We start from the raw sequence: 12680 nt of genomic DNA, 5'->3' as shown, positions 1-12680 counted from the left end.
TGCGCACACTCACACCTGGGCCAGTTTTCCCAGAATCCAATTAATCTACCAACATGTCTTTGGACTGTGGGAGGAAACTGGAGCACCCTGAGCAAGCCCACGCATACATGCAAGCTCCTTGCAGGTAAAGCCCAAGGACCTGAATTCAATGCTAACCACTTCATTGTAACTTCCACTTTAAGTGCAAAATTGGAAACTAAAGTTGTCTCCTTTAGAATATTCTTGTATTTTTAAAATGTAGTGTAAAGCACTGTATATTTACTTTTGTTCGAGAAGGTTTTTTTAATTTTTATTTTAGAATTACCCCCAAAGGTATGTTAATAGCTCAGATTTTAATTTGATAGTTTTTCTGTTAAGGGAAGTAAATGAAATTGTGCTTCCAGGTACCTGGCTATAAACCACTAAATGAGAAGTTGCTAGGGTGAGGTGGAACAAACTTATTATTTCATGTTATCTACTATTTGTCAGGTGTTACATTTTTGTTTAACCCACAAGAGTATACATTATACTTTTATTTTAGTAGTTTACATGGTAATGTGAGGTTCCTTAGGCATCAGATAAAGCCTTTAAAGTTTCACAAAATGGGGATAAAGTATGATAAGTGCTGCCTGCTGCCTGAAAGGCTTTGTGATGTTTTAATGCCATAATTTAACCAAATATAATTAACATTTTAAATTATGGTAGCTCTTCAAATAAATTTGCTCTTAGTGTTTGGAAGAACACTTTCTGGGCTGTTTCCTTAAATAAGAATATACGCACAATATTTGAGTGAACTATTGAGGTGTTAAAGGTAGATCATTAAAACATTAAATGTAAATTTATGGCTCCAATACTTTGGGCTACTTGACTTCCCAGAGCAATGGGACTGATAGCATAATGGGACAGGTGTCATGGACGGTTAGCTACACACCTCAAACAAAGGGTCTTGTTCATCTGCCCCTCTTGCTGTCCTAGTCCACTGAAACCAGAGGCTTTGTCCTCTGCTCTCAATGAAAGCTAATGAAGAATTGTGCTCATTTTGCAGAGTGGAGTTATTCTTTTTTTTCTTATTTAGCGACCACAAAGGGACAGAATTCCCCGAAGAGTGTCCCTTGCATCATAACTTTCCTTTTGAAACTCTGTTTGGGATAGCAGATGGCATTAAGCACGAAGACACAGCAACCAAGACCATGTTTGAACTGTAGGGAACAGATCGGAAACAAGTAAGGGAAATCTCTGTATATATTATTTGTGACAGGCCATAGATCAAGGATTATAGAAAAAGTACTATTATTCCAATATACTGAAATTCACATCATCAAGCAGCTGGATCATAAGAATTCATGATGTCCAACATATTGGAGCGGTAATTCTAAGTAGTGAAGTAAGGAAGGAAAAGTACCAATTTAATGGAATTAAGACTGAAGAATTTACTGCTCTTGACATAGTGATTTTATGCAACTGGGTGAATAAGACCTTCATGCCATTACTTGCTAACATAATTTAAACTGCTTGTATAGCAGTAGTGCACATTTTGGTTCTGTAACTTAATCACATCCAGGTTTAAGGCTGAGGAAGAAATACAGTAAGGTCTTTCTGGCATAGTAGCAGGCACCATAATTCATTGTTAAACGGGCCCTGGGTGTGATGGAAAGGACTGAATTAAGGATGAACCTTATCACCGGGCTAAGTCTAAGTTCAAAAGCTACCTAGAAATATCTGAAAAAGAGAAAAGTAGCCTTTTCACTGCAAACGTTAATGATAGGCCACAAAATTAAGAAAATAAAATTAACTCAGTGCAAGAATAATGTGCGTTAGTTGAAACAGGAAATTGATCGGTTCAGAAACCTTACTGGGTTTCTCTCATGTAGTAACAGTGGCTGGCTAACCATCTCAAACTTGAGACCCTGGCTTCTTTCAAGAAACAGCTGGATGAGATTTTTGGATTTACAGTATTTGCTACTACTAAATGAACAACATGGACCTCCTCTAGTTTGTTACTGTTCTTATGTTATATACTGGGATAAGCATGTAAGGAAGGTTTGCAATCACAAATACTGCAGTGACTGTGCTATCGAAGCAGCTGCCTCTATGGTCACATTTAGAATGGAACTATGGTCTCATCTGGGACAACGCCAGTGAGGGATTACACTGTGACCAGCCCCGTTATTAGTCCACTAACACCTGCTGGCACTGATGCATTAAATATGGAGATGGACTAGGAGTGGATGAGTGGAAGTACTTAAAGAGCAAGACCAGTGTGGGGCCCTACTATCGTTACACATACAGTGGGCTGTGAGGTGAAAAAGGAAGAGAATTCCTGTCCTAAACCCAGGTAACAGTGAAGATAAATAAGCACAGCTAGAGCACAGGTAGATTATTTAATATCTGTGTAGTAACGTCAGGATACTTTCAACGCTAAATAAGGAAAAATACTGTTTTAATTAGAACCAAGCATTCATTTCTATCATGTAAATAATTAATGTTTTTGTAACTCTTAAAAGTAATTATTAATTTAAGTTCTAAACTTAATTTGAAAATGCACTCCTATATGCATGCATGCAATGCAAAGATAGTGTTGAATTGATTTTGTTTTACCACAAGGCACTGTGAAAATACATTTCTTTTAATATTGTAAACAACTTTAAGATTATTCCTTTTTCTGTTACTAGTAATTTGACATTGATGATTATTTCTGATGATATCTGTAATAACATCATTTTAAGCAGCTCTTGCTTTCACAATTGAACGGCAACCAGTGGCAGGAAAGCTGAAGAGATGATGGGTTTTGCTGACTTAATTTTTAGGGTGATAAACCATAAAGATAAAAACGTTTAAAAGTTCAAAAATAAAAATTATAAGCAAAAACTTCAGTAATATTAACTTGTATACTGTACCATAGGGCAACTTTATTAAACCAAAACATTCAATCAGTTTTTTTACCTTGGCCCGTCATTCACCGGAAGAAGAAGTTGTGCCTATGTGAAACAACCAGCAGAAGAAGTGTTGACGTTAAAGCCGGATTTAGCCACTGTGGTGGTGTAGGAATCAATGGTGAGTAACTGTAGATTCTCACAGTTATGAAATGTCTTCATTGCATGCAGAGGCATTACCGGTTTGACACAACATAACCAACTATTTCAATGCTCTCTGATCTCACAATGTCATCTCCTCACTCTTGATGCCATAGTTTTCCTTACTGCCACTGAAGCTTCTTACTCTAATATTGTGCATAAAATGACTCAGCTCAGTAGTGCTATTATAAGCAAGGTAAAGACAGATGAAGAATCCTGTGGCTGCTGTAGGTGGCAAGTCTGCTTCTCACACACAGAAAATGTGGGGCATGGAAAAATATAGGTTATACCCTGAGGAGATTTTAATTTAAAAAAGTGGAAAAAATGTGTTTTTAGGAAACTAGTTCTTTGATGTTAACGTGGAAAAACATGGCCTTGTTAATAGAGCATGCAAAACACTCCAAACAAAACATCAAAATCTGTTTTATTCTTCACAGCAGCAGATTGGGGAGCTGGAGGCTGAGACAGAGAACCTGAGATGGGTTACTGCTTGGCCTACTGATACCAGGGAATTTGAGCCCTTGCATCACTTGTGATGCCTCTGTCAGTGGAAACAGTGTTCAGGCTGCTCAACAAAGTGATTTCTACAGGCATAAAGCTCCTAAATTGGAAACAGGAGGTTAAGAATTTTCACAAGAAGCACTCTAACAATGGAATGGCCTTCATGACGATGTGCCAGTGTTTCACTCACCTGCTGGTTTAATCTGGCTCCTGCAATGAGGCTTGCAGGGTGATGTTTTTATACAGGGACTCACAGGCCATGAAAAAAAAACAAAGATCACTTGAAAGCCATGTTTTGATGACCAGAAATGAATAAATGTTGACACAGTTTGTCATAACTACCTAGTTTGTGCACAAATGAGCCTAGGAAAAAAGGATGATTAAAGACTGTGTGTTTAGTTGAAGTGCATAAACTGAACTATAGAAAGATAAAGTCTCTTCAGTCCTGAAATAGACTTATGTATCCATCCACCATCATGAAAGCTGCTTATTTATCATTTATCATTTATTATGATTTCAGCAGCCTGAAGCCTGTTCTAGATGTATGAGGCACAAGACACACCGATTAACCTAGCCAGCATGTCTTGTGGGAAAGTTGGCAGAAACTAGAGACCTGGAAGCTCTGAAAGGCGATGTGGAAGGAGAATATCGCTGAAACCTACGCTGCCTAAAAAAAGTTTGATTCTTTAAACCTGTTTTATATTTTAACCAAACCTACTAGAAGTCAACCTTCACTGACAGCACACTCACACACACTCCTTACAGTTGACAGTATTTCATTGGAATCTCAGTGATCATTTTTTTACAGCATGTGTTAGAAGCAGCTTGAAAGAGAATCCCCACCTCCCTCTATTTTTATCTAAAAGACATTCTCAAATTTTTTATGAAAAGGTTGTTTTACATCATCTGGCTCTGATCATTTGCAACAAACCTTCATTCATTTCACCAGCTGAAGATGTTTGGATCTGTTTTATTGATTGTAATAGTAATATTGTCAACATGCATGCAGCATTTATGAGGTTTAGAGTTAAAAAATTGCTGCAGTTCTTGGTTTAGCTCTGAGCTGTCAAACTGCATCAATGGAAGAATCTATCTTGGCAAACTGCTAGGTCGTCTAAGAATCCCACTGAAAGAAAGAAATGCACACATGATATTAGACTCTCCTAAATGAGCTATTGGAGACATCAATTTAACCTTTCAAACAATCCTAAAAATATTTGGACAAATATTGGATAGTTAAAATATATGGAAAACAAATGATCACAGTCTCATTTAGCAGTTTCAGTTGCAAACTACTGCTATGAAAAATAAAGAAAAGATTAATTAATTCATTGAATGTTTCATTAATTCAGATAGCTATTGTCTTGTTTATAGGTTGGTATGCTGAGTTTGAAGCGGTCAAGTTCCAAAGTCCGTTTAGCGTTATGATACAGCCAGTTACAGAACCAGTTCTGCTTGCTCACCTTTGTAAAACTTACAGTAATAATTGCATGAATGTAATGTTTACAATTGCATTTAAAAATAAATAAATTTGACTACTCATCTACCTGCTCACTGACCCACTTGTAGTACTATAAACATACATCCATTTTACCTTCTAACCCTTCTATCTTAAATTCTGGGAAAAACTCTGAAGATGCTCTGCAGCAACAATGATATTCCATTTGATCTGACTTGCAGTCTGCTTGATCTCAGCTTGGATATTACAGCTGCCTTAAAAGTTCTCTCAACAAAAATTACACCCCTGTGACTGTCTTTGTAGATTTATCTAATATTTTTGCTATGTGAGTTTTTCAGAAAGAAATTGTCTAGTATTGCCCTTGCTATGAACTCACATGGTTTCAGGATTACAAAACTATGTATGTGGAATATCTGATAAATTTGTTCCACAAACTGTCCAGATACCCGTGGAGTCCTACAAGGTTCTATCCTTGAGCCCTATTTGTGTCTCTGTCTATGTTATCTACAGTGCCTTGCGAAAGTATTCGGCCCCCTTGAACTTTTCAACCTTTTGCCACATTTCAGGCTTCAAACATAAAGATATAAATTTTTTATTTTATGTGAAGAATCACCAACAAGTGGGACACAATTGTGAACTGGAACGAAATCTATTGGATTTTTGAAACTTTTTTAACTAATAAAAAAATGAAAAGTGGGGCGTGCAAAATTATTCGGCCCCTTTACTTTCAGTGCAGCAAACTCACTCCAGAAGTTCAGCGAGGATCTCTGAATGATCCAATGTTGTCCTAAATGACTGATGGTGATAAATAGAATCCACCTGTGTGTAATCAAGTCTCTGTATAAATGCACCTGCTCTGTGATAGTCTCAAGGTTCTGTTGAAAGCGCAGAGAGCATCATGAAGACCAAGGAACACACCAGGCAGGTCCGTAATACTGTTGTGGAGAAGTTTAAAGCCGGATTTGGATACAAAAAGATTTCCCAAGCTTCAAACATCCCAAGGAGCACTGTGCAAGCGATCATCTTGAAATGGAAGGAGTATCAGACCACTGCAAATCTACCAAGACCTGGCCGTCCCTCTAAACTTTCAGCTCAGACAAGGAGAAGACTGATCAGAGATGCAGCCAAGAGGCCCATGATCACTCTGGATGAACTGCAGAGAACTACAGCTGAGGTGGGAGAGTCTGTCCATAGGACAACAATCAGTCTTACACTGCACAAATCTGGCCTTTATGGAAGAGTGGCAAGAAGAAAGCCATTTCTCAAAGATATCCATAAAAAGTCTCGTCTAAAGTTTGCCACAAGCCACCTGGGAGACACCCCAAACATGTGGAAGAAGGTGCTCTGGTCAGATGAAACCAAAATCGAACTTTTTGGCCACAATGCAAAACGATATGTTTGGCGTAAAAGCAACACAGCTCATCACCCTCAACACACCATCCCCACTGTCAAACATGGTGGTGGCAGCATCATGGTTTGGGCCTGCTTTTCTTCAGCAGGGACAGGGAAGATGGTTAAAATTGAGGGGAAGATGGATGCAGCAAAATACAGGACCATTCTGGATGAAAACCTGTTGGAGTCTGCAAAAGACCTGAAACTGGGACGGAGATTTATCTTCCAACAAGACAATGATCCCAAACATACAGCAAAATCTACAAAGGAATGGTTCACAAATAAACGTATCCAGGTGTTTGAATGGCCAAGTCAAAGTCCAGACCTGAATCCAATCGAGAATCTGTGGAAAGAGCTGAAAACTGCTGTTCACAAACGCTCTTCATCCAACCTCACTGAGCTCGAGCTGTTTTGCAAGGAAGAATGGGCAAGAATTTCAGTCTCTCGATGTGCAAAACTGATAGAGACATACCCCAAGCGACTTGCAGCTGTAATCACAGCAAAAGGTGGCTCTACAAAGTATTAACGCAAGGGGGCCGAATAATTTTGCACGCCCCACTTTTCATTTTTTTATTAGTTAAAAAAGTTTCAAAAATCCAATAGATTTCGTTCCACTTCACAATTGTGTCCCACTTGTTGATGATTCTTCACATAAAATAAAAAAATTATATCTTTATGTTTGAAGCCTGAAATGTGGCAAAAGGTTGAAAAGTTCAAGGGGGCCGAATACTTTCGCAAGGCACTGTATATTATCTGGAATAACATTCCACTGGTCCCACTTTATCATAAGTAAGGTCACGTAAGGACAGCAGCTAAGTTTCAATACAATTTAACAGACTTTATTAAAAAAATGTCCTCTGCTTAATTCTAATACAGCTAAATATTTGTTATTTAATATAAAATACTTGAAATTGCCCTTTTATTAACAATCACAAGATATTTACTCAAGACAAAGTTGGAACAAGTTACTCACCTTTGTATCATGGAGTGTTTGCAGTTGTTACTGTATTTGACTAGAAAAAGGTGAAAGAGCCTCCTGAGACAGGGATGTGAAGCATTCTGTCGTCTGAAGTGGATGTATAAAGATCACAGCCATTAAAAATTAAACCAAAGAGATGGTGTATTATACAATTATCATTCATTCCTTCCTGTAGTTGGCTGTACCATACAGCAGACACTTGAAAAGGCTGCTTTGTTCTCACCGACGGTGCTTGTGGAAGATTTTACGTATTAATTGTAAAGACAGATGCTCCAAAATCAGTGTTTTGCCCAAAGCAGTCAATACAAGCACTGAAGCTATGATCATCCTCCATCAACTCAATGCTGGTAATGTTGCCTGGATGTGAGTCTCCAAAAGAAGGTTTTCTTCTCCCTGCTTAGCTAAGGCAATCATGCCACAGGTGGACAGAAGAAGTTTCAAAGAAATGGTAAAGCAAATATGAAGATGTGCAACATCAATATCAGCTCCTAGGAGATTATGGCCCTTGACCAAACCAGATGGGAGAAGAATTATGTGGGAAGGGCTCCAGTAGTTCGAGGCACAATAATGTCAGGACAGAAAGCAAGGTAAAAGCGTCTAAGAGAACTCACCATAACTGGATTGTGCAATACTTGACCGGACCTGTCCAGGGACAACACCTGTTTAACTTGCCAGAGAGTGTGTAGATCCCGGGTCGGCTTTATCAGTCATCTTCAGGGTCATGGTAGTTCACTCTTGACCGCCAGAGATGAACTGTCCCAACTTACTCCATTGAATCCAGAGGCTATGTTGTCTGCTTATATAACCTGTTAATGAAATGTGTTAGCTCCACAGATTGGAGTTATTACCTTTTTCCGTAATATTCACAGACAGGTGAAATGCTTTGTGGCAATATCTGCTTTTACCGCCAGCACTGAATTTGTCACTTGGCGTTTAAAATACATAACACAGATTAGTTAAATTCGTTTTGAAGAACGTTTTGTTTTGTTTCTTTTGTAAGGATTTTTTTAATTTTGTGTGTTCAAGCTCAGGCTGAAGGTTAAAATTCTTGCTGTCAGATACAAAATTCCAAAACAAAAAACTTGTATCACCAGGTACAGAAAGCACTACTGAACCCTCTCCCTAGTAAACTGGTTTCCCTGCTCCTGTGACAGATGAACTGACACATATTAGTTTTAGTAAATTGAACTTGCTACAGACACATTTACAAAATGGAGAAAGACATGAAAGACATTTCCTGATAAATATTTTCCTACAGTGTTTACATTATATACCAAAAATGTTAAATATTTACTGTTTTATACAAATATTCCTCTATTGAAATACACTCCACCCAACACACACTTTTACAGAAACATAAAGTCCTTGAAATAGGTTGAAGGTCTGAATTTAACGGAAAACTTTGACCTCAAGAGGGTATGTTTCGGAGGTCCAAGTTTATTTCTCGTCAATAGCAGCTTTTGGTTTGTTTCTCTGTCTTGCATTGACTGTATCAGACTGATTGTTGGTGAAGGGTATGGATATTAATTATATAGCGAAAAAATAATTTCTATAGTCCTCGGGTCAGTGTTGTGGGCATAAATGTCAGTTTTCCTACTGATGTAGCAACATACTTGCCTGCATTCAAACCATTTTAAGCACTTTAGTGGACTTTTAGTACCACACAATTAATTATTCACTCTTAAATATTGAGTTGTCACATTTTAATGGAGCTTAAGATACTGAAGAGCAACAGGTATACAGAACCGAAGCAAATATATTTCTATATATTGTAATATGTGGCATGTAGGATACCTGATTCACATTTCCTGTTTATTCATTGGAAATACGGAGCCATCAGACACCTCTAGTACTTCTATTGAAAATGCTTTAAGCTACTAATTCCTCCATAGTTATCTTCATGTCTTCAATCATAATAAAGTTTTTTTTCTTATAGATATTTATCCAAAATCTCGACAAGTAACATGAAATAATAAAATCACCTGGGGCCTAACGGATGTCCAAACCCCAATTAACCTATTTAGTCATGTTTGATGTAAAATTATTTTAGCTTCATTAAAACAGTGACTTCTGATTCTTACTTCTTGCATATATTCATGTGATATTCATGTCATGTGATTAAAAGAAGTATTTGTAACCATTACCTTAAAAAGCTTGGAAAAGTATTCATGCTATCAAAGATTATTATTATAAAGGGATGGATTTCAGGGTTGATAACTATGGCTACATCACCTCACTGGCATAACACAAACAGTCAGTTGTTTGCTGTAACGGAGATTTGTGCAGTTCCTCATAGAATGTGACAGTTCCCTATTTTGAAAACACTCTTTTTGTTATTAGTTTTATTTTACTTCGGTGTGAGAACAGAGAAATCAGAGCAGCTCTTGAAGGCTTGTTAAGAGTGTATAACCCGTATGTGCCTTAGAAACTGAAACACCCTGAACGAATTCAACAAGGCCTTGAAAGATGAGGAAAAATCTTCTGTTTTTAATGAATTGGAGGTTATTTGATCTTCACATGAAATTTCTAACAATGTGCATTCCCAGCACAAAATCTAAAAAGAATGTCACCTTGTGATGTCGATTATTACTTTGATATGTGTCATCCAGTAATGTTTCATGCTTGTGTTGTTCAACAGCACGTCTGTTATCATCTTATAAAAAAACAGAATGGCCTCTGCAAAAACATAGAACACAGGGATATATGGATGTGAGGATTAAATGGGGGATTTAAAAAAAATGTATACTGTGTAAAGACTATCTATATTATTTGGTAATATTTGAAAATTACTCTTGAGCAGTCTTAAAACCAAACAGGCTAAATGTGCAAAATGTTCACCTCTCATTTGGAAACATTTTTAAAATTGTTAAGATTGCTGTGCATCTTAGGGCTCAGTACTGATTTCAGTGATTTTTTGTAGCATTTCTTCTTTCCTTGATTATTTCTTTTAAATGTATGAAGTGTTACAGGCAGAACTGGACATGACAAATTAAGATGGGAAAACTGAGCTGGAAAATGATTCCTATGAAAAGGATTGAGGTGTGTATGTTGACACATTATTTCCCTCTAAAACAATGATGGGATGTGATAAAAATGGCTATGAAAATCTATGATGATACAACAAAAAACATATGGCTGCTCAAGTAATATTTCAATTAAGAATACTGTGTACAAGTTTAGTTGGCATGTTACCAAAAAGACATCACAGTTCTAGAATCAGCAAAGACAAGTGACCTGGTACATTCCAGGACATAAAGGAATGTCCTATGGCGATTGAGGTTAAAAGAACTCTATTTTATTCTTAACCAGAGAGGACTAAAGGGAACCAATATAAGTAGTCAAAATCCTCCAAGGCATCAACAAATTCAGACCAGTGGCCTTCAGAATCAACAGTTAAATATACTGTAAAATAGAGGACACTTCTGCCAACTAAGGGAAAATGCATACGAGACTGAGAACAGAAGGTGCGTTTTTTACACAAAGTGTAAAGAGAGCCTGGCATAACCTACTAAACCATGCTTAATTCTTCAAGAAACAATCGGGAAAAGATCCTCGGATCAATCAGCTACTGATAAACAGACTAGATGGTCTGAACAGCCATCTCTTGCATCCCTTCTCTGTATCATTTCTCAATTTCTTATTACTCAGGTAAGGTTCTTGATTCATCTCTTCCAGAGCAATGGTATTTGAGAACATCAGACAAATTAAGATTTGATTTTATTTCAGTTCAAATTGCTTTATGACTTTGCATTTGATTCTTGTTGCAGAAATGGAATGTTCTGTATTTGTCACTAATTGAACCAGTTAAAATAAGCTTTGGAGCAATCATGTGTTTCAGTATATAAATAAGAGATTCGCGCGCATTCTGTGGTTTAAGGTACTGCAGGACAGCTTAACAGGGAAGAGGAGGTGAGAAGCAGTGACTCATTGGACAGACTGTCACAGACCTGGTGCTGGGAGATAACACTCCTTATAGCTACACAGCTGCTGAAAGAATGTTTACCCCTAAAGACACAGAATAATTGAGTCACAACAGAAAACTTCAGCACAAATGATTGCTTTTCACCGTCCACATTTTTTTCGTAAAGGTACAGAGACCCGAACATGAAAACAGAAGAACTCACAAATATAATGTTTCATATTAATGCTGTTTTCGTCTGGGTGCTTTTGCTTGGCCTGAGAAGCTGACCAGCTGGCTGCCTGACACCTCACACCCCCACCACGCCTTCCTAGCTGGGGCTGACCATGAGTGACGGGCCTGGTTGGTTGTTTTGATTCAAGTTATTTTACCTTCATGAAATATCAATGCCTTCTGGGACATGATATTTTGAGCAGGCAGAAAAGAGAACTGAAAATGAAGACTGTGGTCTCCTGAGCGGTAACGAATGTGGAGCTGTATTCAGACTGGAAGACCTTGCTCTGTGAGTTCAACTACCTTAAATTTGAAGCACCACTCTCTACATCTGGGACAATATCCCCTCAGCACTCTCTCTGATTAGTGTCTTTCAAGTTGATCTTCTTGTCATGTTTTGAAATTAATTAAGTTTTTATGTAATTGTCTCTCATTGGATTTGTCAAGTTTTGCACGTACAATACCAGGTCTTTTTCAAATATTGGAATGAATGTCTATGTGTCAAATTTATAATTTTTATGTATCTTTAGAGTGCTTTTATTTTTTGGTAAACATCTGGTAAATGGAACAAATTTAAAAAAAGGAACAGACAATGTCTCCACCAGCACCTTTCCTTTGTAAGAGAAAGTCTCTTAATCACTTGATTTAGATTAGGGTGGTCTACTGACAAGAATATAATTATACAATCCAAGCACATCTACTGTGTCATGTGACACGAGCTCTCCAGCAGACATTGAGTGCTGTGTTATAACCCGCATGAGTTTCCCTACAGACTGAAACTTAATCTGCTTCAGTCCATCTTCACACCCATAAGTTGTTATTTGCAATAAATTTGGGGGGGGGATAAAGGTTATTAGAAACCATTTTAGGAATTGCAGATGCCATATATTGTGCGTGTCTGTGAAAACCTGCCCCACTGTCCTATTGGACGGTACTGCTCCTTGCCCCACTGTGCATTCACACCACAGCAGCTTCATTCAGAGGGGAGGAGAACAGCCTGCAGAGTCTTCTTGTAAACTGCTTGTGATATTGTTTGAGTGCTCAGAGAAAGAAACCAGACCAGCTTCAAATGTGTCTGCATGATATCAGAGACACGTGTATATGGCGCTTTCGATCCTTTCAGTTTCATTTTCATGGCAGAGCACTTTGAAGCCTAGGTGAATG

This window comes from Lepisosteus platostomus, chromosome 6, assembly GCF_059453375.1.
Source record: "Lepisosteus platostomus isolate fLepPlt1 chromosome 6, fLepPlt1.hap1, whole genome shotgun sequence".
Taxonomy (NCBI): domain Eukaryota; kingdom Metazoa; phylum Chordata; class Actinopteri; order Semionotiformes; family Lepisosteidae; genus Lepisosteus; species Lepisosteus platostomus.
The sequence above is the reverse complement of the archived record's forward strand: the minus strand, read 5'-3'. Positions refer to the sequence as shown.